Source organism: Nycticebus coucang, chromosome 1 (assembly GCF_027406575.1).
Source record: "Nycticebus coucang isolate mNycCou1 chromosome 1, mNycCou1.pri, whole genome shotgun sequence".
Lineage (NCBI taxonomy): Eukaryota > Metazoa > Chordata > Mammalia > Primates > Lorisidae > Nycticebus > Nycticebus coucang.
In genome coordinates, this window is record NC_069780.1 from 92772844 (window position 1) to 92797934 (window position 25091).

At 39.6% G+C, this 25091-nt stretch overlaps 1 pseudogene; it reads left to right on the forward strand.

The window, feature by feature from the left end:
• The first annotated feature begins 23145 nt into the window (after positions 1-23145).
• LOC128590682 (nucleoporin p58/p45-like) lies at positions 23146-24826 on the forward strand (annotated as a pseudogene).
• The last annotated feature ends 265 nt before the right edge of the window (positions 24827-25091 follow it).

The window sequence follows — 25091 nt, forward strand, 5'->3', positions numbered from 1 at the left end:
AGGATACATTTCAAAAATGCTAACTATTGCTGCACACAAAACACATATATGCATGGGATAAACTCCAAGGAAAAATGGTAGCTGTGATTATGTGGTATGATTACCAATGACTGATTTGCTTTTAGGATTTTCCAAATTATTTACAATAAATGTGAACTAATTGCATAATTAGAAAAAAATACTATTTTACAATAAATAAAACTCATTATATAATATTAAAGAATCTTTGACAATGAAAATGTATGTGGCAATATGGTTATATGGAAAAAGCGTATCACAATTTGAATTTTGTAAAAGTCATATACATGTGGGAAAAAATCTATATGAATAGAATGATTTATATAAAACTCTTTAAAAGTAAACCTCTATATGTTTCTTTTTAAAACTTTCCACAAAGAATACATTATTTTATAGTTAAAAAGCATGAATGTTATTTTTTAAAATTAAAATAAAAAAACATCATGAGGCAGCCTGTAGATCCTTCAGGACAGCCTGTACAAGAGCTATAACCTACATGACCAATCCAGTAAAAATTGGCTCAGACCTTACATGCATGGTTCAATGAAATGAATCAATCTACTGCATCTACGTCCTCAGAAACTGGCTTACCCCCAAGTAATATCTGATAAGCCATGCGTTCCTGACTCACAACTCATTCAAATCAGAGGGCTTCCATGGAAATAAAAATGCCTGGATGCATCCCTCATTTCTCTGATTCTCACTAGTTCTCAAAAAAAAAAATCCTTTTTAAGGTACAATAAGCAGCAAATCATCAAGTTCATGACTGGGTTCTGTCAGAATATCTTAACTTGTCTGCTCTGTTTTAACAGAAAATTTTCCTGGGCTTTCAAATCAGAAAATCCTGATTCTGATTCACTTGGTCAACAAATGATTAAATGTGAGCTTCTTATACACATCTTCAAGGTCCAGATTTTTTTTTCTTTTTTATCTGTAAAATGTAGATAATAAAACATACCTGATGAGGTGTTTAGAGAAATAAATAAGAGTGTGTAATGTGCCTAGCAAATGGTGACTTAGAATCAATAATTCAGATTCATTTTTAAAATGCCTTGAATTTAAAATATATATATATCCTAGATCTGAACTTTGCATTGAGCTCTGTCCCAGCATTAAGCTTTGAAACATTCTTGTCAGCTCCTACTTGGCAGTCTCCTATATGGGTTACTAATCCAAATATGCAGTATGGGAACTGCAAAATAAAGGAAAAGGAGGAAGGGGGATTTGGGCGGTAGTATCCAGTGGAAAGTCATAAAGAATGGTACTGCTGTTTGTATGAACGAGGAAACAGCTAGCATATTCTATAGTTATAAAAGTAGTATGTGTGTTCTATGGGCTGGACAATGTACTAAGCACTTTATATGGAGAATCTCATGTCATAATTAGGATAGCACTAGCACATAGTTGTAGTCCCATTTTTACAAAAGCAATATGGGTCCACTTGTCCGAACATCCCAGTTCATATAACCAGTAAGAACTCTTGCCCTGAGAAAATCTGTGGAAAGTATTCATCGTTTTAAGTAAGTATTTCATAAGCCTACTTAGCCTTGGACTAGAAAATACAACTAGATGTGGTCACAGTATTATCTAAATACAGTGACAAACCATGGGAGTAGTGGCCCTTATCAAGGGACCCTGAAGATCCAAGCAAACAGACACTGTATCACAAGATATCTATCACCACAAAGAGTATGCCTCTTGCCTTTATTCAAACTTTTAGTGAAAAGGGAAATGATTTTTAAAACTTGTTCTATCATAGAACTGTGTATTGGAGTATCTACAGAAAGGTGACGGTCCGATCCTGAAGAGGCACTATTTACCTTAGAATAAAGGACAACTCCCCAAATTTACTATTTTATCAGCTGTCATTTTAAAACTAAACGTTTCAGTCTAAGATTGCAAAGAATAAATGAATGTTTTGAATATACATGACATGATCATGATAATGACAGTAAGTTTGACCATTAGCTGGAGAGACTTATTGTGGAAATTACAGTAATTTTCTTTGTCAATTACATGTGATTAAACACTATAATATCAAAATAACCAATAATATTTTCAGATATTGTTTCCCTGCAAAAACTCATTTCCAAGGTCATTGATGGTTTCAAAAAGTGGCTGACACATAGTAGGAACTAAAAAGATATTTATTGGAATAAATGAATATATGATTTCTCTAGGACAATAAAAGACTATGATTAGGCTTGGTGCCTGTGGCTCAAGTGGCTAGGGTGCCAGCCATATTCACCTGAGCTGGTGGGTTCGAATCCAGCCTGGGCACACCAAACAACAGTGATGGCTGCAACCAAAAAATATAGCCAGGTGCTGTGGCAGGCGCCTGTGGTCCCAGCGCCTTGGGAGGCAAGGGCAGGACACTTGCTTAAGGCCAGGAGTTGGAGGTTGCTGTGAGCTGTGATGCCATAGCACTCTACCCAGGGCGACAGCTTGAGGCTCTATTGAAAAAAAAAAAAAAAAACTATGACTAAAAATTTCTTTCACTCTATCAAATGTCAAATGCAAGAAGATGCACTTGTCAAAAATTCCACCAAAAGAGGGAGGAGCAAGATGGCGGCTGCATAACAGCTTCCCTGCAACTGGGCACCATGAGTCCGGGGAGATAAGACTCCAGGCATCTCTGGCTGGTGGGATCTGCCTATACTCATCCCCTTGAGGATACTGAGAGTCAGCAAGACACTTCTGGACCCCAAGAGGAGGACAAAAACAGTGGAAAACTGGCAAGTGGTTGCGTGTGTTCGATTGACCTAATCCCGCCAGTATTGGTCAAATTTCCTTCAGATTTTCATATTTCTGAGAATAAAATTTCTTGCAATATTCATTAAGGAGTTTTTTTAATTTCTGAGGAGTCTATTGTTATTTTGTTTTTGTCATTTCTGATTGATGAGATTGGAGATTTTACTCTTTTTTTCCTGGTTAAGTTAGCCAAAGGTTTATCTATTTTATTGACCTTTTCAAAAACCAACTTTTTGATTTATTTATCTGTTGTATAATTCTTTTGTTTTCACTTGCATTTAATTCTGCTCTAATTTTGGTTATTTCTTTTCTGGGTTTGGGGTTGGAATGTTCTTCCTTTTCCAGTTTCTTGAGATGTCCCATTAAGTTGTTAACTTCCTCTCTTTTTGTTCTCTTGAAGAAGGCTTGCCGTTCTATAAATTTCCCTCTTAGGATTGCCTTTGCAGTATCCCAGAGGTTCTGATAATTCATGTCTTCATTGTTGTTTTGTTCCAAGAATTTGGCAATTTCCTTTTTAATCTCATCTCTGACCCAGCTATCATTCAGCATAAGGTTATTTAACTTCCATGTTTTTGTATGAGTATGCAGATTCCTGTTGTTACTGAGTTCAACTTTTATTCCATGGTAGTCCGAGAAGATGAAAGGAATAATTTATATTTCTTTAGATTTACTGGGGTTACCTGGCTTATTGTACCCTCAATGAATCCCCAACAATAAAAAAAAAAAAGAAAAAAAATTTACTGAAGTTAGACTTGTGACCTAAGATGTGATCGATTTTGGAGTATGTTCTGTGGGCTGATGAGAAGTATGTGTATTGAGTCTTTTTGGGATAAAATGTTCTGTAGATGTCTGCTAAATCCAAATGTTGGATGGTTAGGTTTAAATCTAAAATTTGTTTGCTCAGCTTCTTATTGGAGGATCAATCAAACACTGCCAAAGGAGTGTTGAAATCTCCAACTATTATGGAGCTGGAGGAAATCAAGTTGCTCAAGTCTGTTAGATTTTTCTTATAAATTGAGATGCATTCTGGTTGGGTGCATAGATATTACTAATTGAAATCTCATCATAGTGAGTATTACCCTGAACAAATATGAAGTGACCATTCTTATCCTTCCTTACTTTTGTTGGTTGCCTATTGTATCTGCACATAGAATTGCAACACCTGCTTTTTTCTGATTACCATTTGCCTGAAATATGGACAACCATCCTTTCACCCTGAGTCTATATTTATCTTTTAAGGTAAGATGTGACTCTTGTCTGCAGCAAATATCTGGCCTGAGTTTTTGTATCCAGTCAACTAACCTGTGCCTCTTTAGAGGACAGTTTAAGCCATTCACATCACATTAATGGAGAATATTGATAAGTCTGGTAAAATTTTGGGTATCGAGGTTTTCAAAAGTCCAGTGGACATTTTTAATCCTTTCACCACTGTGGAAGTTGGAGTTTGATCAAAAGTTTCTGAGTGAGTTTACTTTTGTGGTAGAGGATTGGGCTGGTCATTATGGAAGATAGGTCTGAGAATATCCTAAAGAGCTGGTTTGGTTATGGAAAATTTTTTCATTATATGAATGTCATTAAAGTATTTAATTTCTGCATCATAAATGAAACTCAGTTTAGCTAGATACAGGATCTGGGGTTGAAAGTTATTCTGCTTTAGGAGATTAAAAGTCGATGACCACCCTCTTCTGGCTTGAAAAGTTTCAACAGAGAGATCTGCAGTCATTCTAATATTCTTCCCTTTGTAGGTAAAGGATTTCTTATGTCTAGCTGCTTTCAGAATTTTCTCCTTCATATTAACTTTAGCGAAGTTAATTATGATATGCCTGGGGGATGTCTTATTCCGATTGAGTCATGCCAAGGTTCTGAAACAGTCTTCTATCTGAATTTCAGAATCTCTTGGCATGTCTGGAAAATTCTCTTTCATAATTTCATGGAGAAGGGCCTCTGTGCCTACCAAGGCCACTTCATCACTTTCAGGGATTCCAATGAGTTGGATATTAGCCTTCTTCGAATTATCCCAGAGCTTTCTGAGAGAATGATCCATTTTTGCTCTCCATTTCTCTTCCTCTTTGAGAGTTTGAGAGTGTTCAAAGGCTTTGTCTTCAATGTCAGAAATCCTTTCTTCTGCTTGCTCCACTCTGTTACTGAGGGCTTCCTCTGTATTTTTCAGATCTTTGAGGGCTGCAAATTCTTGCATCAAATTTGTGCGTCAAAAATCTTTAGTGGTTTTGTCCTTAAATTCATTAAATTCTTAAGACAACTTTTGAATTTCTCCTCAAATTTCTAATTCTGACTTTTGAATTGTTCCTCGAATTTCTAATTCCAAATTTTCCTCCATTCTATTAATCTTGTTTGCAATCCAAATTCTGAATTCGATTTCTGACCTCTCAGCCAGCTGTTTATGAATGGGATCTTCAGTTACATCTGCCATAGCTTTCCTTGGAGGGGTTGATCTGTTCTGGTTATTCATGTTACCAGAGTTTTTCCACTGATTCCACCCCATGATTGTTTTACACCATTTTATTTTTCCCCTGGAGCTTTATCAAGGACCCATACAGTGCTATGGCCTGAGAAACTGGGGACCTGTTTGGTGTGGTGGGGCTAAGTGGTTCTGTCTTGTTTTCAGCTGGTCTCTGTTCAACCCTAGTGAAACAGTTACTATGGATTGAAGTCTCAGCTATGGAGAAATACCAGAAATTAATTCACCCTGCCCCCCACAGGCAACAATTGGAAAAGGAAAATCAAACCTTTCTACAACCACACACCCAGGGCATCACTTTAATAGTCCTCAGGTGATTGGCTCAGTTCAAAGAGTCCAAATCAATTGTCTCAGTCAGCACCTGTCTCAGATGGGAGAGTTTAAAAGGTCTCTGGCAACTGGATCGCAGGGGTCTGGTGACTACTCAGATATGGGTTGCTCCAGTGCTCCGTGGAGTCAGGAGGACCCACCTAGCAAATAGATCAGTCTGGGAAGGTTAATGCCTCCTTCCCCACCTTGCACCTCTGTCACACCCAATCACTGATAGCCCTGCAGGGCTGTGACTCTGTTACCTGTAGTGAACAGATACTCCAGGGGTTTGCACCTGCCTGCATCACAAGGAAATATATTTCTGCTCAGCCAGGCTGCTGCACTTTGCCTCTATCTAGCAGGGGGAGGTGAGGCCTGGCAACCTCAGGTGCTTGATGGAGGCTGGGGGATGTTCACTCAATTCCAGCCCCACCCCTGATTGATGTTACTGACAGAACAGAACAGAACAACTTTGCGTGAATTTTTTTCTGTCCCTGCTAAATTCCCCTGCAGAAGAGAAGCTGTTTTGAGCTCCCAGAGGCTGCACCTCAGGCCCGGTCTTTGCTCCTGCAGGTTTGTATTCAGTTAGCTGTCAGTGCTAGCCATCTGTCTACCTTTGTCTGTAGGCTGAGGATCCCCTGCAGCCCGGGTGCATCTTAGGCTCAGTAAAGCGGTCCTCTGGGTCAGCCCTGCCCTGGGAACTTCCCAGCTCTGCGCGCGAGCGTTTCTTGTCCCAGCACTCCACCTAGGCCGGTACCGCCTCAGGCAAACCCTTTACTCATGGGGCCTGCATTTCTGTCCCAGATCTGTTCCATGGTGGTTGCCACCTGAGTAGATGCCCAGCCTCCTCTGGTTGCCCAGGGAGACAGGGGGTGTGGCTTCAGAATATCCGGAGTGAGCCCTATTGTTGCCAAAAGATGGCTGCTGCTCTGCACCTCGGGGCACCACCACTCCAGTGTGGTTCCCTCTCAGCCGACCATCTCTCCTCACTCCTATACTGTAGAGTCAGGACTGACCAGATGCAGTTTAGTTCTGTCCACACCCCTCTAGAAATCACCCAAGAATCTGGACTCCTGAGGGACAGGCCTCCAGACCTCAGAGTGAGAGTGGAGGGGAGTGCTAGGAGCTCAAAGTTGCAAGTAGATAATATATACAGTTTTATGCCTGGCAGGAAAATGCCATGACACCCTAGTAGGGGAGGTAGGTCCAGTTTTTAGAGGGTCTCTCCCATGGAGTGTAGTGGGAGGACCTTTGAACTCTGCTCATTTGTTTGTGGGGCACTCTGAGCCATTCTCATGGGGGAGGGGACTCCTGTCCACTTGGTGATGGATTTTGTACCTTTTGTTTGTATCCTTGGGGGTCGCAGCTCGCCTCAGCAGGGTTGATGTGCATTCTTCAACCTTCTCTCTTGGTGCAGCTGTAATCTACCAGGTTACTTGCTAAATTTCTGTCCTTTAACTCTCACTCTGGACAGGAGCCTCTGTGGAAAGCTGGCTTCAGTCAACCATCTTGTCTCCAAGCCTCACTGTAGCCTTTTGTAGACTTATGTTCATGTGAAACTGTGCTCTCAAAATTACCAGGACACTGAACTTATTGGATGAGATTGCTTTTATTCAATTCAGCACCATTTTCTGAAATTTTGAAATTTAATGCAAGAGCATCTTTCTGGCAAGCTGCTTGAAGTATTCTTTTTATACAAAGATAAGCATAGCTGTAACAGGGAGTGAGATATTTTCAATTTTTTTTTTCAAAATAAAAACATGCCGTGTAATTTTAGCAGTTGAGTGGCCAAGGTGGATGAATTTCCTCAGCTCATGAACTCGAGGCCAGCCTGAGCCAGAGCAAGACCTCATCTCGAAAAATAGCTGGGCAATGTGGCAGACACCTGTAGTCCCATCTACTTGGGAGGTTGTAGCAAGAGAATCACTTAAGCCCAAGAGTTTGAGGTTGCTGTGAGCTATGATGCCACAACACTCTACCAACAGCTACAAAATGAGATTCTGTCTCAAAAAAAATAAAAAACAAAAATAAATGAAAACATGATCCCTCAAGAAAGTTTTAAACTTCCATCTGGGCATGTGGAAAGAGCACAACACTATGGATTCTCCCAGGTTACATTCTTGCCCCTCTCTTCTCTCGCTAGAAGTACCCAAATAGAAAAGACTGAGAAGCCCTGAAGTTGATTGGCATCTCTCTCTCTCCCTCTCTCTCTCAATCTGTGTCTCTCTCTCACACACACACACCCCACACACAGAGCCCCTTCTAGAAGCTATATAGCTCAAAAAGAGAAACAAAACTACTGTTAAGAGATGCCTACACTGCCTGTTTCATTATTCCTTCCACTTCTATAGCCCCTTTTCTTCAATAATGGCTGCTGATTTCACAGCAAATAAAGGGAACATTTTTTTGCACAAGGTTCAATTGAAAAAGAGTAATATGTGTTGTAATCTCTCCCCTTTCAAATAGGTAGTTTTATTGTGTCTGTGATAGGAAGAAAAGAGAAGAACTGTGTATTCTTAAATTTTAGAGTAGCATCTGTGAATAGGAGAAAGTTTTTGAGGAAAAGATTACTAGTTTCTATCAGATAAAATACTAGTATATAAACATATCTGAGAGGCTAGCACAGTGGTTACAGCACCAGCCACATTCACCAAGGCTGGAGGGTTCAAACCTGGCTGGGCCTGCTAAACAACAATGACAACTGCAACCAAAAAATAGCCGGGCATTATGGTGGGCATCTGTAGTCACAGCTACTTGGGAGGTGGAGGCAAGAGAATCATGTAAGCCCAAGAGTTTGAGGTTGCTGTGAGCTGTGACTCCACAGCACTCTACCTAGGGCAACATAGTGAGACTCATCTCAAAAATAAATAAATAAATAAATAAACATGTGTGAGAAAACAATATGGAGGTAGCCTTCTGATTTTTGGCTCTAAAATTACAGAGTCAAGTGAATCACAACCAAGGCTCACGATGGAGCACCCCTTCCTAACAGCATGTTGACTCTCACCTGCAGGTGTCTCTCTGGACTTCCACACTTTGTGTTGGTCCCCCGCACTGCCACTTTCATAGCTCCTTTCACCTGCACAACTCCAACTGTTCAGATTTTGTCATTATTCCAAAGACAACAACTGAAATGATGTGAATGTGCACATTAAAATGAAAGTTAGGCCTGGAGACCAATAAATAATAGACAGATGAGCCCTTTAAGAAGAATAATAACACAGTAGTCATAGAAGTGGGGGGGACAGGATTAGGTGATGTTATGAAAACCAAGAGTGAGAGCTATTTGAGAAATTGGGAATGGTTCACAATGGAAATATACCAAGGAAGCCAACTGAGACAAAACATGTATCAGATTTAACTTTAGGGACATGACTCCTGGTTTTGATAAAATGATGAGATTGATTGAGGGTAAATAGGAGGTGAAAGGTCAACACAACACCTAATTCATTTCATTTCCATTATCTATTAACACATCTCTCTCTTTTAAGACACTATAAATTCCTCCAAAGCATTTTCTTTGTCTTGCTTCTGCCCCCCCCCAGAATACCCTACATATTTCTTTAGAGCCAAAAAAGGTGGTTGTAGAGTAAATATAAAGATTTGGGAAGATAAGAAAGAACTTAATACCCCTATTACTTCTGAAAATGTCATTAAGAATAATATAGATTGCTATTTTATGTTCATTTAAAAATCGACACCATTGGAAAGCAGTGATGACTACCTCATTGTGATGGGAAATCCACTCAATTAATGACCACCCTTTCCTCACAGAGAAAGCCATTACTGAAATTTCACATACATTATTACGTTACAGCATGGATATAAAAGTATTTTCTCCACACTAAAGTCATCTGCTTTGCTGATAATCTTACTATTACATTAGCACTCTGTGGATAAATGTGCTATTCATTTGATTACATAAAACAAACATGATACTGAACAGTAGCGCACAATGACTGTGTTATATGTGCTCTATCAAAACCACAGAGAGGAGATTTTCCATGTAAATTTTCTGTGTAGCTAAAGAGTTGTCATTCTCAGTTGGTCAAGCACATAATATTTTAATGCTTCAGATATGACAGACTTCAGACTACTCAAGTTATGATTAAAAAAAATTATTCTTTTTCCAGAGAGGGTTACTTTCCTACAGCTGATTTAAGTTACCATCGCAGGAAACAATCAAGCCATAAAATGAGAAAAAGAATTAATAGCATGTTGTGTACAGCCAGTCTGATGAGAAGATTCATTCCCCAGTGAAAGTATGAATTAATGATAAAGAACAACAGACTTTGGGAATACTGACCTCCCATGATGCAGTAGTTCAAAACAGATCTGCTGCTTCCTTTCAACTTGTATTTTTAAAATGCAAAATGGGATAAAAAGTAAAACTATCAATCTTATCTTTCATGTCCAAGAATTTACAATCTATGTGAAGAGAATTGAAATTTTACCTTGTATCTTCTCAGACCATAAGGCACTAAAGGTAGAACCAACTCTAACAAAAACGGTCTACCCCACACAAAGGCATGGAAATTAAACAATCTTCTCTTGAATAATAGATGGGTGCAGGAAGAAATAAAACAGGAAATCATTAACTTCCTTGAGCATAACAACAATGAAGACACAAGCTACCAAAACCTGTGGGATACTGCAAAAGCAGTTTTGAGAGGAAAATTTATAGCTTTAGATGCCTACATTCGAAAATAAAGAAAGACAGAGCATCAACAATCTCACAGGCTGGAGAGAGAGATTAAAGATGGCGGCTGAGTAACAGCTTCCCTGCAAGTGGGAACAGCGAGTCTGGGAAGAGAACGCCCCAGGCATCTCTGGCCGGTGGGATCTGTCTATAATCATCCCTTTGAGGATACAGGGAGCCAGCAAGGGACTTCTGGACCCCAAGAGGAGGACAAAAACAGTGGAAAACTGGCAAGTGGTTGCGTGTGTTCCATCGACCTAATCACGCCAGCAACCATAAGTACAAGCAGCAGTGAGACTGCAAACCGGAAAGGCCTTACCTGTGAACTGTTTTGGTGTTCTTGGACTTGGCACTCAGTTGAACAGTCTTGGGGAGAGCTTGAGCAGGAGTGTGGAGAACTTTGGGCATTGTCTGGGGCCCCAGACTGAGCCACTGAGCTGGGCACAGGAAGCCATTGTGAAAGAACTGTCCTGGCAAGCTCCGCACTCAGGGTCTCAGAGCAAGGATTGGGCAGGTCAAAGTAACCTACTGACTGAGCAGCCTAAAGGCAGGGACTGAGCTGCCTTACAGCCTTAATCCTTAGGGGCAGAGTGAGACGGTTTTGGCACTCTGGAGCCTTGGGCTATTGCCCTGGGTAGAGTGCCGTGACATCACAGCTCATAGCAATCTCAAACTCCTGGGCTTGGCACCGCCCAGACCTCCATAAGAGCTGTGCAGAGACCCCCGATTGGTGAACCGCACCCACCGGGCCTCCACATTCCCTGACCAGGAACTGCGGGAGCCACACAACCCTGCGTCCTCCCTCCTGTGTCCTCCCAGCTTCCACACTAGCCCGTTCATCTGGACAGGGACTCTGGTAGCTGCATAACCTTTGGAACCCTCCCTGCCTCTGTGCAGAGCTCTTATCCTGGCCAGAGACTGCTGGAGCCTTGGGCTATCTGTGCCAAAGTCACTGGGCGCCTAGCACTCCCAGAACCATGCACATCAACCCCAGCCCTGTTGCTGGATCCAGGTGTGTCACAAACCGGAGCTGCTTCCACAACCAGAACTCCCTAGCTAGAGCAGCCCCAGAGGAACTACACAGGGTCAATCCCTACAAAGATCCAGCAACAATAGAGCGATCTGGCTGAGGTCTAATCTTGGAGAGACACCTCCCCAACTCTGAGGACAGCCAGAGGCAACAGTGAAAAAAAATCGTGAGGTGAAATCAACAGAAAATCTCTGGCAATATGAATAATCAGAGTAGATCAACTCCCCCAAGGATCAATGAGGCAGAAACAGCACAAGACCCCATGCACAAACAAATAGGTGAGCTGTCAGAAATTGAATTCAGGATCTGGATAGCAAATGAGATCGAATTAGAATTCCAAAAGTCATCTCAAGAATTAAACGGATTCAAAGACAAAATGACCAAAGATTTCAACACATTGAGACAAGAAGTTGCATTCCTCAAAGATCTGAGAAACACAGTAGAATCCCTCAGTAACAGAATGGAGCAAGCAGAAGAAAGGATTTCTGACATTGAAGACAAAGCTTTCGAACACTCCCAAACCCTCAAAGAAGAAGAGAAATGGAGAGCAAAAACAGACCACTCTCTCAGAGAGCTCTCGGATAATTTGAAGAAAACCAATATTCATTTTATAGGTATCCCCGAAAGTGACAAAGTGGCTTCACAAGGCACAGAGTCTCTTCTCCATGAGATTATGAAGGAGGACTTTCCAGACATGCCAAGAGATTCCGAAATTCAGATGGCAGACAGTTTCAGAACTCCAGCATGACTCAACACAAATAAGACATCCCCCAGACACATCAAAATCAATTTCACTAAAGTTAATATGAAGGAGAAAATTCTGAAAGATGCCAGACGAAAGAAAACCATTACCTACAAGAGGAAGAATATCAGAATAACTGCAGATCTCTCTGCTGAAACCTTTCAAGCTAGAAGAGGATGGTCATCGACTTTTAATCTCCTAAAACAAAATAACTTTCAACCCAGGATCCTGTACCCAGCTAAATTGAGCTTCATTTATGACGGAAAAATTAAATACTTCAACGACATTCACATGTTGAAGAAATTTGCCACAACTAAACCAGCTCTCTAGGACATTCTTAGACCTATCCTCCATAAAGACCAGCATAATTCTCCACCACAAAAGTAAACTCACCCAAAAAATTTTTGATCAAATTCCAACTTCCACAGTGGCAAAGGGATTAAAAATTTCCACCGGTCTCTCAAAAGGCTTATCAATACTCTCAATTAATGTGAATGGTTTAAATTGTCCTCTAAAGAGGCATAGGTTGGCGGACTGGATACAAAAACTCAAGCCAGATATCTGCTGAATCCAAGAATCGCATCTTACATTAAAAGATAGATATAGACTCAAGGTGAAGGGATGGTCATCTATATTCCAGGCAAATGGAGAGCAGCAAAAAAGCAGGCATTGCAATCCTGTTCGCAGACGCAATAGGCTTTAAACCAACAAAAATAATTAAGGATAAGGATGGACAATTCATATTTGTTAAAGGTAATACTCAATATGATGAGATCTCAATTATTAATATTTAGGCACCCAACCACAACACACCTCAATTTATAAGAGAAACTCTAACAGACATGAGCAACTCGATTTCCTCCACTTCCATAGTAGTTGCAGATTTTAAGACCCCTTTAGCAGTTCTGGATAGATCCTCTAAAAAGAAGCTAAGCAAAGAAATTTTAGATTTAAACTCAACCATTCAACATATGGACTTAACAGACATCTACAGAACATTTCATCCCAACAAAACTGAATACACATTCTTCTCATCAGCCCACAGAACATACTCCAAAATTGACCACATCCTAGGCCATAAATCTAACCTCAGCAAATTTAAAAAAATAGAAATTATTCCTTGCATCTTCTCAGACCATCATGGAATAAAAATTGAAGTAAATAACAACAGGAACCTGCATACCCACACAAAAACATGGAAGCTAAACAACTTTATGCTGAAGTATACATGGGTTATAGACGAGATTAAGAAGGAAATCACCATATTTTTGGAATAAAACAACAATCAAGACATGAATTACCAGAACCTCTGGGATACTGCAAAGGCAGTCCTAAGAGGGAAATTTATAGTACTGCAAGCCTTCCTCAAGAAAACGGAAAGAGAGAAAGTCAATAACTTAATGAAACATCTCAAGCAACTGGAGAAAGAAGAACACTTCAACCCCAAAATCAGCAGAAGGAAAGAAATAACCAAAATCAGAGCAAAATTAAATAAAATTGAAAACAAAAGAACTATACAACAGATCAATAAATCCAAAAGCTGGTTTTCTGAAAAGATCTGTAAAATAGATAAACCTTTGGCCAACCTAACCATGAAAAAAAGAGTAAAATCTCTAATTTCGTCAATCAGAAATGGTAATGATGAAATAACAACAGACCCCTCAGAAATTCAAAAAATCATTAACAAATACTACAAGAAACTCTACTCTCACAAATACGAAAATCTGAAAGAAATTTACCAATACCTGGAAGCACAGCACCTACCAAGACTTAGCCAGAACGAAGTGGAAATGTTGAATAGGCCTATGTCAAGTTCTAAAATAGCATCAACTATACAAAATCTCCCTAAAAAGAAAAGCCCAGGACCAGATGGCTTTACGTCAGAATTCTACCAAACATTTAAAGAAGAACTAGTACCTATACTACTAAACCTCTTCCAAAATATAGAAAAAGAAGGAATATGACCCAACACATTCTATGAAGCAAACATCACCTTGATCCCCAAACCAGGGAAAGACCCAACAAGAAAAGAAAATTATAGACCAATGTCACTAATGAATATAGATGCTAAACTACTCAATAAGATCCTAACAAACAGACTCCAACAACACATCAAAAAAATTATACACCATGACCAAGTCAGATTTATCCCAGGGTCTCAAGGCTGGTTCAATATACATAAAACTATAAATGTAATTCAACACATAAACAAACTTAAAAATAAAGACCATATGATTCTTTCAACTGATGCAGAAAAAGCTTTTGATAATATCCAGCATCCCTTCATGATGAGAGCACTTAAGAAAATTGGTATACAAGGCAACATTTCTTAAACTAATAGAGGCCACCTACAGCAAACCCACAGCCAATATCATATTGAATGGAGTTAAATTGAAATAATTTCCACTTAGATCAGGAACCAGACAAGGTTTCCCATTGTCTCCATTGCTCTTTAACATTAAAATGGAAGTTTTAGCCATTTCAATTAGGGAAGAAAAGGCGATAAACTGTATCCACATAGGGTCAGGAGAGATCAAACGTTCACTCTTCGCAGATGATATGATCGTGTATCTGGAAAACACTAGGGATTCTACTACAAAACTTTTAGAAGTGATCAAGGAATACAGCAGTATCTCAGGCTACAAAATCAACACCCATAAATCTGTAGCCTTTATATACACCAACAATAACCAAGCCGAACAAACAGTCAAGGACTCTATTCCTTTCACAGTAGTGCCAAAGAAGATGAAATATTTGTCCTAACAAAGGACATGAAAGATCTCTACAAAGAGAACTATGAAACTCTAAGAAAAGAAATAGCCAAAGATGTTAACAGATGGAAAAACATACCATGCTCATGGCTGGGAAGAATCAACATTGTTAAAATGTCCATAATGCCCAAAGCAATAAATAACTTTAATACAATTCCTATTAAAGCTCCATTGTCATCCTTTAAAGATCTTGAAAAAATAATACTTCTTTTTATATGGAATCAGAAAAAACCTCGAATAGCCAAAACAATACTGAGCAATAAAAGCAAAGCAGAAGGAATCACGCTTCCAGACCTGAGACTATACTATAAATCCATAGTGATCACAACAGCATGGTACTGGCACAAAAGCAGAGAAGTAGATGTCTGGAACAGAATAGAGAACCAAGAGATGGATCCAGCTACTTACCGTTATTTGATCTTTGACAAGCCAATCAAAAACATTCAGTGGGGAAAAGATTCCCTATTTAACAAATGGTGCTGGGTAAACTGGCTGGTAACCTGTAGAAGATTGAAACTGGACCCACACCTTTCACCATTAACTAAGATAGACTCTCACTGGATAAAAGATTTAAACTTAAGACATAAAACTATAAAAATACTTAAAGAAAGTGCAGGGAAAACTCTTGAAGGAATCGACCTGGGTGAATATTTTATGAGGAGGACTCCCCAGTCAATTGAAGCAGTATCAAAAATACAATACTGGGACCTGATCAAACTAAAAAGCTTCTGCACAGCCAAGAACATAGTGAGTAAAGCAAGCAGACAGCCCCCAGAATGGAAGAAAATATTTCCAGGTTATACCTCCGATAAAGGTCTAATAACCAGAATCCACAGAGAACTCAAACATATTAACAAGAAAAGAACACGTGACCCCATCTCAGGGTTGGCAAGGGACTTGAAGAGAAACTTCTCTAAAGAAGACCAAAGCACGATCTACAAACACATGAAAAAAAGCTCATCATCCTTAATCATCAGAGAAATGCAAATCAAAACTACTCTGAGATATCACCTAACCCCAGTAAGAGTAGCCCACATAACAAAATCCCAAAACCAGAAATGTTGGCGTGGATGTGGAGGAAAGGGCACAATTCTACACTACTGTGGGAATGCCCACTAATACGTTCATTCTGGAAGGATGTTTGGAGAATATTTAGAGACCTAAAAATAGACCTGCCATTCAATCCTATAATTCCTTTACTAGGTTTATACCCAGAAGACCAAAAGTCACAATATAGTAAAGACATCTGTACCAGAATGTTTAATACAGCCCAATTCATAATTGCTAAGTCATGGAAGAAGCCCAAGTGCCCATCGACCCATGAATGGACTAATTGTGGTACATCTATACCATGGAATACTATGCAGCCTTAAAGAAAGATGGAAACTTTACCTCTTTCATGTTTACGTGGATGGAGCTGGAACATATTCTTCTTAGCAAAGTATCTCAGGAATGGAAGAAAAAGTGTCCAATATACTCAGCCCTACTATGAAGCTAAATTATAGCTTTCACATGAAGACTATAACCCAACTATAGCACAAGACTATGGGGAAAGGGCCAAGAAAGGGGAAGGGAGGGGGGAGGTTTGGGTGGAGGGAGGGCAATGGGTGGGGCCACATCTGTGGTGCATCTTAGAATGGGTACAGGCGATTGCACTAATGTACACAGCTATGATTTGACAATAAAAAAAAAAGAAAAGAAAAGAAAAACAATCTCACAAACCATCTTATGGAATTGGAAAAAGGAGAATAATCTAACCCTAAACTCAGTAGAAGAAAGGAAATGTGGAATGTAAAGGTCTTAGCAAAATAAATAAGAAAATACTACAAAAGCTATGTTAACTAATGTGATGAAAATGTGTCCAATGATCTATAAACCAAACGTATGGTGCCCCATGATCATACTCATGTATACAGCTATGGTTTAATAAAAATAAATTTAAAAAAAATCAAATCAGAGATCAATGAAATTGAAAACAAAAGAATCATTCAGAAAATTAATGAAACAAGGAGTTGGTATTTTGAAAAAATAAATAAAATAGATAAATCATTGGCCAGACTAACGAGAAATAGAAAAGCAAAATCTCTAGTAACCTCAATCAGAAATGATAAAGGGGAAATAACAACTGATCCCACAGAGATACCAAAGATCATCTCTGAATACTACCAGAAACTCTATGCCCAGAAATTTGACAATGTGAAGGAAATGGATCAATATTTGGAATCACACCCTCTCCCTAGACTTAGCCAGGAAGAAATAGAGGTCCTGAACAGACCAATTTCAAGCACTGAGATCAAAGAAACAATAAAAAAATCTTCCAAAAAAAAAAATTCCCTGGTCCAGATGGCTTCACACCAGAATTCTATCAAACCTTCAAGGAAGAGCTTATTCCTGTACTGCAGAAATTATTCCAAAAAATTGAGGAAGGAGGAATCTTCCCCAACACATTCTATGAAGCAAACATCACCCTGATACCAAAACCAGGAAAAGACCCAAACAAAAAGGAGAATTTCAGACCAATCTCACTCATGAACATATACGCAAAATTTCTCAACAAAATCCTAGCCAATAGATTACAGCTTATCATCAAAAAAGTCATTCATCCTGATCAAGTAGGCTTCATCCCAGGGATGCAAGGCTGGTTTAACATACGCAAGTCCATAAACATTATCCACCATATTGAAAGAGGCAAAAATAAAGACTGTATGATCCTCTCAATAGATGCAGAAAAAGCATTTGATAAAATCCAGCATCGTTTTCTAATTAGAACAGTGAAGAGTATAGGCATAGGTGGCACATTTCTAAAACTGATCGAAGCTATCTATGACAAACACACAGCTAATATTTTACTGAATGGAGTAAAACTGAAAGCTTTCCTCTTAGAACTGGAACCAGACAAGGTCTTTCTCTGTCAACTTTACTATTCAACATAGTGCTGGAAGTTCTAGCCAATACAATTAGGCAAGACAAGGAAATAAAGGGAATCCAAATGGGAGCAGAGGAGGTCAAACTCTCCCTCTTTCCTGACGACATGATCTTATTCTTAGAGAAACGCAAAGACTCAACCACAAGTCTCCTAGAAATTATCAAAAAATACAGTAATGTCTCAGGATATAAAATCAATGTCCACAAGTCAGTAGCCTTTGTATATGCCAATAACAGTCAAGATGAGAAGCTAATTAAGGACACAACTCCCTTCACCATAGTTTCAAAGGAAATGAAATACCTAGGAATATACCTAACAAAGGAGGTGAAGGACTTCTATAAAGAAAATGATGAAATCCTCAGAAAGGAAATAGCAGAGGATATTAACAAATGGAAGAACATACCATGCTCATGGATGGGAAGAATCAACATTGTTAAAATGTCTATACTTCCCAAAGCAATCTACCTATTCAATGCCATTCCTATCAAAACACCAACATCGTACTTTCAAGATTTGGAGAAAATGATTCTGCGTTTTGTATGGAACCGGAAAAAAACCCATATACCTAAGGCAGTTCTTTGTAACAAAAATGAAGCTGGGGGCATCAGCATACCAGATTTTAGTCTGTACTACAAAGCCATAGTGCTCAAGACAGCATGGTATTGGCACAAAAACAGAGACATAGACACTTGGAATCGAATTGAAAACCAAGAAATGAAACTAACATCTTACAACCACCTAATCTTCGATAAACCAAACAAGAACATACCTGGGGGGAAAGACTCCCTATTCAATAAATGGTGTTGGGAGAACTGGATGTCTACATGTAAATAGACATGTAAAAGACTGAAACTGGACGCACACCTTTCCCCACTCACAAAAATTGATTCAAAATGGATAAAGAACTTATATTTAAGGCATGAAACAATAAAAATCCTCCAAGAAAGCATAGGAAAAACACTGGAAGATATTGGCCTGGGGAAAGACTTCATGAAGAAGACTGCCATGGCAATTGCAACAACAACAAAAATAAACAAATGGGACTTCATTAAACTGAAAAGCTTCTGTACAGCTAAGGAGACAACAACGAAAACAAAGAGACAACCTACACAATGGGAAAGGATATTTGCATATTTTCAATCAGACAAAAGCTTGATAACCAGGATCTATAGAGAACTCAAATTAATCCACATGAAAAAAGCCAACCATCCCATCCCATAGATCAATGGGCAAGAGACATGAATAGAACTTTCCCTAAAGATGACAGACGAATGGCTAACAAACACATGAAAAAATGTTCATCATCTCTATATATTAGAGAAATGCAAATCAAAACAACCCTGAAATATCATCTAACCCCAGTGAGAATGGCCCACATCACAAAATCTCAAAACTGCAGATGCTGGCATGGATGTGGAAAGAAGGGAACACTTTTACACTGCTGGTGGGACTGCAAACTAGCACAACCTTTCTGGAAGGAAGTATGGAGAAACCTCAAAGCACTCAAGCTAGACCTCCCATTTGATCCTGCAATCCCATTACTGGGCATCTACCCAGAAGGAAAAAAATCCTTTTATCATAAGGACACTTGTACTAGACTGTTTATTGCAGCTCAATTTACAATCGCCAAAATGTGGAAACAGCCTAAATGCCCACCAACCCAGGAATGGATTTACAAGCTGTGGTATATGTATACCCTGGAATACTATTCATCCATTAAAAAAAAATGGAGACTAGGGCAGCACCTGTGGCTCAGTTGGTAAGGCGCCGGCCCAATATACCGAGGGTGGCAGGTTCAAACCTGGCCCCGGCCAAACTGCAACCAAAAAAATAAATAGCCGGGCGTTGTGGTGGGCACCTGTAGTCCCAGCTACTCGGGAGGCTGAGGAAAGAGAATCGCTTAAGCCCAGGAGTTGGAGGTTGCTGTGAGCTGTGTGATGCCATGGCACTCTACCGAGGGCCATAAAGTGAGACTCTGTCTCTACAAAAAAAAAAGAATGGAGAAGCATGAATCCTATGTACTCAATTTTGATATGAGGAAAATTAATGACAATTAAGGTTATGGGGGGGAAGCAGAAAGAGGGACGGAGGGAGGGGGGTGGGGCCTTGGTGTGTGTCACACTTTATGGGGGCAAGACATGATTGCAAGAGGGACTTTACCTAACAATTGCAATCAGTGTAACCTGTCTTATTGTACCCTCAATGAATCCCCAACAATAAAAAAAAAAAAATGCTAAAAAAAAAAAAAAGATGACAGACGAATGGCTAACCAACACATGAAAAAATGTTCATCATGTCTATATATTAGAGAAATGCAAATCAAAACAACCCTGAGATATCATCTAACCCCAGTGAGAATGGCCCACATCACAAAATCTCAAAACTGCATGCTGGTGTGGATGTGGAGAGAAGAGAACACTTTTACACTGCTGGTGGGACTGCAAATTAGTACAACCTTTCTGGAAGGAAGTATGGAGAAACCTCAAAGCACTCAAGCTAGACCTCCCATTTGATCCTGCAATCCCATTACTGGGCATCTACCCAGAAGCAAAAAATCCTTTTATCATAAGGACACTTGTACTAGACTATTTATTGCAGCTCAATTTACAATCGCCAAAATGTGGAAACAGCCTAAATGCCCACCAACCCAGGAATGGATTAACAAGCTGTGGTATATGTATACCATGGAATACTATTAAGCTATTTTTAAAAAAGGAGACTTTACATCCTTCATATTAACCTGGATAGAAGTGGAAGACATTATTCTTAGTAAAGCATCACAAGAATGGAGAAACATGAATCCTATGTACTCAATTTTGATATGAGGACAATTAATGACAATTAAGGTTGGGGGGGAGGAAAAGCAGAAAGAGGGATGGAGGGAGAGGGGTGTGTCACAGTTTATGGGGGCAAGACATGATTGCAAGAGGGACTTTGCCTAACAATTGTAATCAGTAATCAGTGTAACCTGGCTTATTGTACCCTCAATGAATCCCCAACAATTAAAAAAAAATGCAAAATGGGATAAAAAGTGAAACTATCAATCTTATCTTTCATGTCCAAGATTCACAATGTATGTGAAGCACCTATAATCCAGTCGATGTATCTTTCTGATATACAGACATACAGGGTAAATAATCACAATTAAAATTTACAAATCCCAGGCAGGCACAGTAGCTCATACCTATATAATTCTAGCATTTTGGGAGGTAAAGAAAGGAGTGTCAGTTGAAGTCAGGAGTTCAAGACCAACCTAAGCAACATAGTAAGACTCCATCGCAAGCAAGTAAGCAAATAAATAAACAAACAAATAGTAAAATTTTAAAACCACTTACAAGTACTGACACTGGATTTTTTAAAGTTTGCTCAAATGGCTTTGAAAGCAGGTGAATGGAAAAGATGTTGATAGATATGTGACCTCATTTCAGTCTGTTTGATTTTTATTTTTTGTTTCATTTGGTAGCTAGTTGTCTCATTTTGTCCATACTATGGTGGTTGATCTACAAATGAAAACAGGAGTAGCTATAAGCTTAGGGGCAAGGCAGACATTGTAAAAATCTTGTTTCTTCTTTTTAGTAACTCAGGTAGGGAAATTACTTAACCACTCCAAGCCTCAATTTCTCACTAAAAAATTGTGCATATGATTGTACCTACCTCATAGGATAGTAAGAAGACACATTATGGAGGGCTCTATAAAATGTAAAATCATTTTCCCTTTATGTAAATATACTGGTAGATGGCATTAAGTGGGGAAAGCCTTGTGATGTGAGACGTGAGGAGTCTTCTCTAGTCATGCACTGTTCCAGCCTTGTGAAAAGATATTCTTTGCTTTGGTTGGGCATTGTTCTCCAGGAGAATACATGGAGTGAGGTTTTTTCTCTGGTTTCCACAAACATGCATTTATTATTGGGACATGAATGATCCTAGAAAGTAGAAAAGATTGCTTCCCTTGAAATCCAAAGGTTTATGTTTGAATTTTGCTTTTCTACTTAGAAACCAAGTACTGATGTTTACATAGCTTCTATATACCTCAACTTCATTTAAATTCCCAGAAATTTCAAGTCTCCTTTCTAAATTAAATTAAAATTTTTATTATTAAATTTTTTTTTACATTTCTGCCTACCACATAAAAATGAAGATTAGATGAGGCAATGTTAACCAACACTTAATAAGATAATCAATAAATTTTTGTAAGTTGGAGGTTAGCATAAAATAGATATTTGAGTCCTATTTCTTAATGCTAGTAAATGTACAATATCCTTAGAATTTAATGCTGTGGTATCACTTAATACCTTGGAAATGTTCCACACAACGTTTTCCCCTCCTGTCTTCTAGACTTAGAAAGGCCTTAACTTTTGATGCAAAGGCAGTATATTTCCTGTATACAGTAAGAAAGATGTTAGCTTCTTTTCTATGATCAGTGTGTTCGAAATGTGAGATGAAAAGTGATTAGTAAAGCCAATCACATTTGTGTGGTGTTGGTAACTAAACTTCTCCTAGGTTTGAGGTTATCTCATGAAATGAAATCCAGACACTGATCACTGGGCTATGACCGGCCTTGAGACTATGAAAGTGGGACGAGCAATGAGAGCCAGGCCACAAATCCATTGGAAATAATACCGCCCACCAGGAAAATGTTTCAGGGGAAAACTAGGCAATTTGATTCTACTTAGCTAGTTAGATCCAGACAAACAGGTGAAAATTCAAATTTTGTTTTTACTCTCTTGCTCAATTGTAACTGAGGTCTCCATCCAGTAGTTCTCAACCTTCCTAAAACCGCATCCCTTTAATCTGCTTCCTCGCCCCCACAGGAATCGTATTAAACGGCCACGGCATTCGGAAGGTTAGAATGCACTGCCTCTCCCTCCACTTAGCTTTTTATTACAAGCAGGGTCACTAGTGGTCAGGAATCCTCCCAGCTCCTTTGGGAAACCATATTCAAAAATAGAGAAATACAACCAAAATATCCTTCTGCTATATGAGGTCTTCCACCATGTAATGATCAACCAGAACACCTCCACCATCTTGACGCTGGACTTCTCAGCCTCCAGAACGGAGCCAATACATTTCTGTTCATGACAAAATATCCAGTCTTTGGTATTCTAGTATAGCAGCACAAAAAGGACTAGACACTAATCCATGAAGTCAGTCTCTCTACTTGACAAGAAAATATAGCTGACCAGCAACAGACAAGCATATTCTATTTAAAAGAAAACGTTTTATTGTTAACAAGGAAACTTTGCCTTTAAAGTTGTCTTTATTGGCTTTTGCTTGGTTCCTCCGCCCCCTCCAGCCATGTGTTTGCCACAGCAAGGGCTAGAAGTGTCTGCGGGTCTGAACTGGGCGAGCACCAGGCGGCCCAGCAAAGGAGCGTCCCAGACCCCTTGCAACTTGCTGACAGTGTCTAGCCTCGGGCAGCTATGTCCACGGGGTTTTCCTTCGTCTCCAGGTCTGACACCCTGGGTTCCACCACCGTGGCCGCCAGTGAGACCCACACAGGCGGAGGTTTCACCTTCCGGACTGGAGCATCTAGGAATGCCAGCCACGACAGCTGCTGCTACCACAGGCTTCAGTTTAGGATTCAATTAACCTGCAGCGTCTGCCACACCGTTTGCTCTCCCTATTACGTCTACCTCAGCTAGTGGTCTCACTCTTTCATCTGCCCTGACGTCAACTCCAGCAGTATTCACAGGATTTACTTTAAATAATTTGGGTGGACAACAACCACAAATACAACTGCATGCACAGGCCTGTAGGGGAGCCGTAGCTGATTTGGGAGGTTCGCTTTTCCAAAGTACAAATAGGACAACCACAGGACTCAAACAGAACGCTTTAGGCTTGACTTTGGGAACTTCAGCTGCAGGCAATGAAAGCCCAGGTGATGTAGATTTTAGTAGCTCCTCAGATAAAAAGGGGAGTGATAAAACAGGAACAAGACCAGAGGATAGTAAAACACTGAAGGATAAAAATCTACCTCTTGTCATCTGCCAGGACGTTGAAAATCTCCAGAAATTTGTGAAGGAACAAAAACAAGAAGAAATTAATAGAATGTCGTCAAAAGAAATGCTTCAAGTACAAGAAGATATTAAAGCTCTAAACCAACTTCTGTCGTTGGCTGCCAGTGGACTACAGAGAAACACTCTCAATCTTGACAAATTGAAAATAGAAACTGCTCAGGAATAAAAGAACACCGAAATAGCTTTAAGGACCCAGAAAACACCACCTGGACTTCAACATGAAAATACAGCTCCTGCGGACTACTTCAGAATCTTGGTTGAACCATTTGAGGTACAGCTTCAGCAGGACAGACAACAGATTAAAGAACTAGAAAATCATCTTGCCACTCAAGCAAATAATTCACATATAACCCTGTAAGATTTGTCGACGGCTTTGCAGAAAATTTATCAAACATTCGTAGCTTTAGCTGCACAGCTTCAGTCTATTCATGAAAATGTAAAGGTGCTCAAAGAACAGTACCTTGGCTACAGGAAAATGTTCCTGGGAGAGATGCTGTAAACGTGTTTGAAGCCAGGTGAACAGAAGCTAAGAAGTGGCAGAATGCACCCAGAGTTACTACTACACCCACCCCTTTCAGCACCGTGCCAGACGCAACAGCCGTTGCCATGGCTGCAATGCTTACACAGCAGCAACAGCCTGCTATGGGGCTACAGCCATCTCTGGGAGTTACTTTGGAAGGCCATTGGCTCAAGTATTGGCACTGGCTTGCTATCAAGTGGCTTAGGTTTTTCAAACCTTGGAGGATTTGGAACTAGCTCTGGTTTGGGATGCAGCACCACAGGGGTCTCCACGTTTTGATTTGGAACAACAAATAAACCCTCAGGAAGTCTCAGTGCAGGCTTTGGCAGCTCAAGTACATCTGGGTTTAACTGCAGCAATCCTGGCATCACAGCCTCAGCTGGTTTGACATTTGGGGTATCCACTCCTGGCTCTGCAGGTTTTGGAACAGGAGGACAACTCCTTCAGGTGAAGAAACCTCCAGCGGGAAACAAAAAAAGGAAAAAGATAAACATATGTGGGGATGTGTTGAGAGAATCCATATCAGCACTTTCATTTTATGAGTATATTTTTCTAATAGACTAATGGTAATTAATTGCAACCCAGGAGAGTTCTAAAGTTTTGATATTTTTCCCTACTCTGAAATTTGGACTTTGTTCATTTTTGCCATACTGAACATCTTTCTTCTTGTGAATTTAAAGCTTAGTTGTCTTTTTTGTTGTTGTCAAATTGATCTCATTGTAAGAAATGTTTTGATTATATCACTGATTGATAATGGTAAGAAACCATAAGCCTAAAACCTATTATCTGACCTAGTGCCATGTTTTTGTGGTAAGCTTTACATTATGTG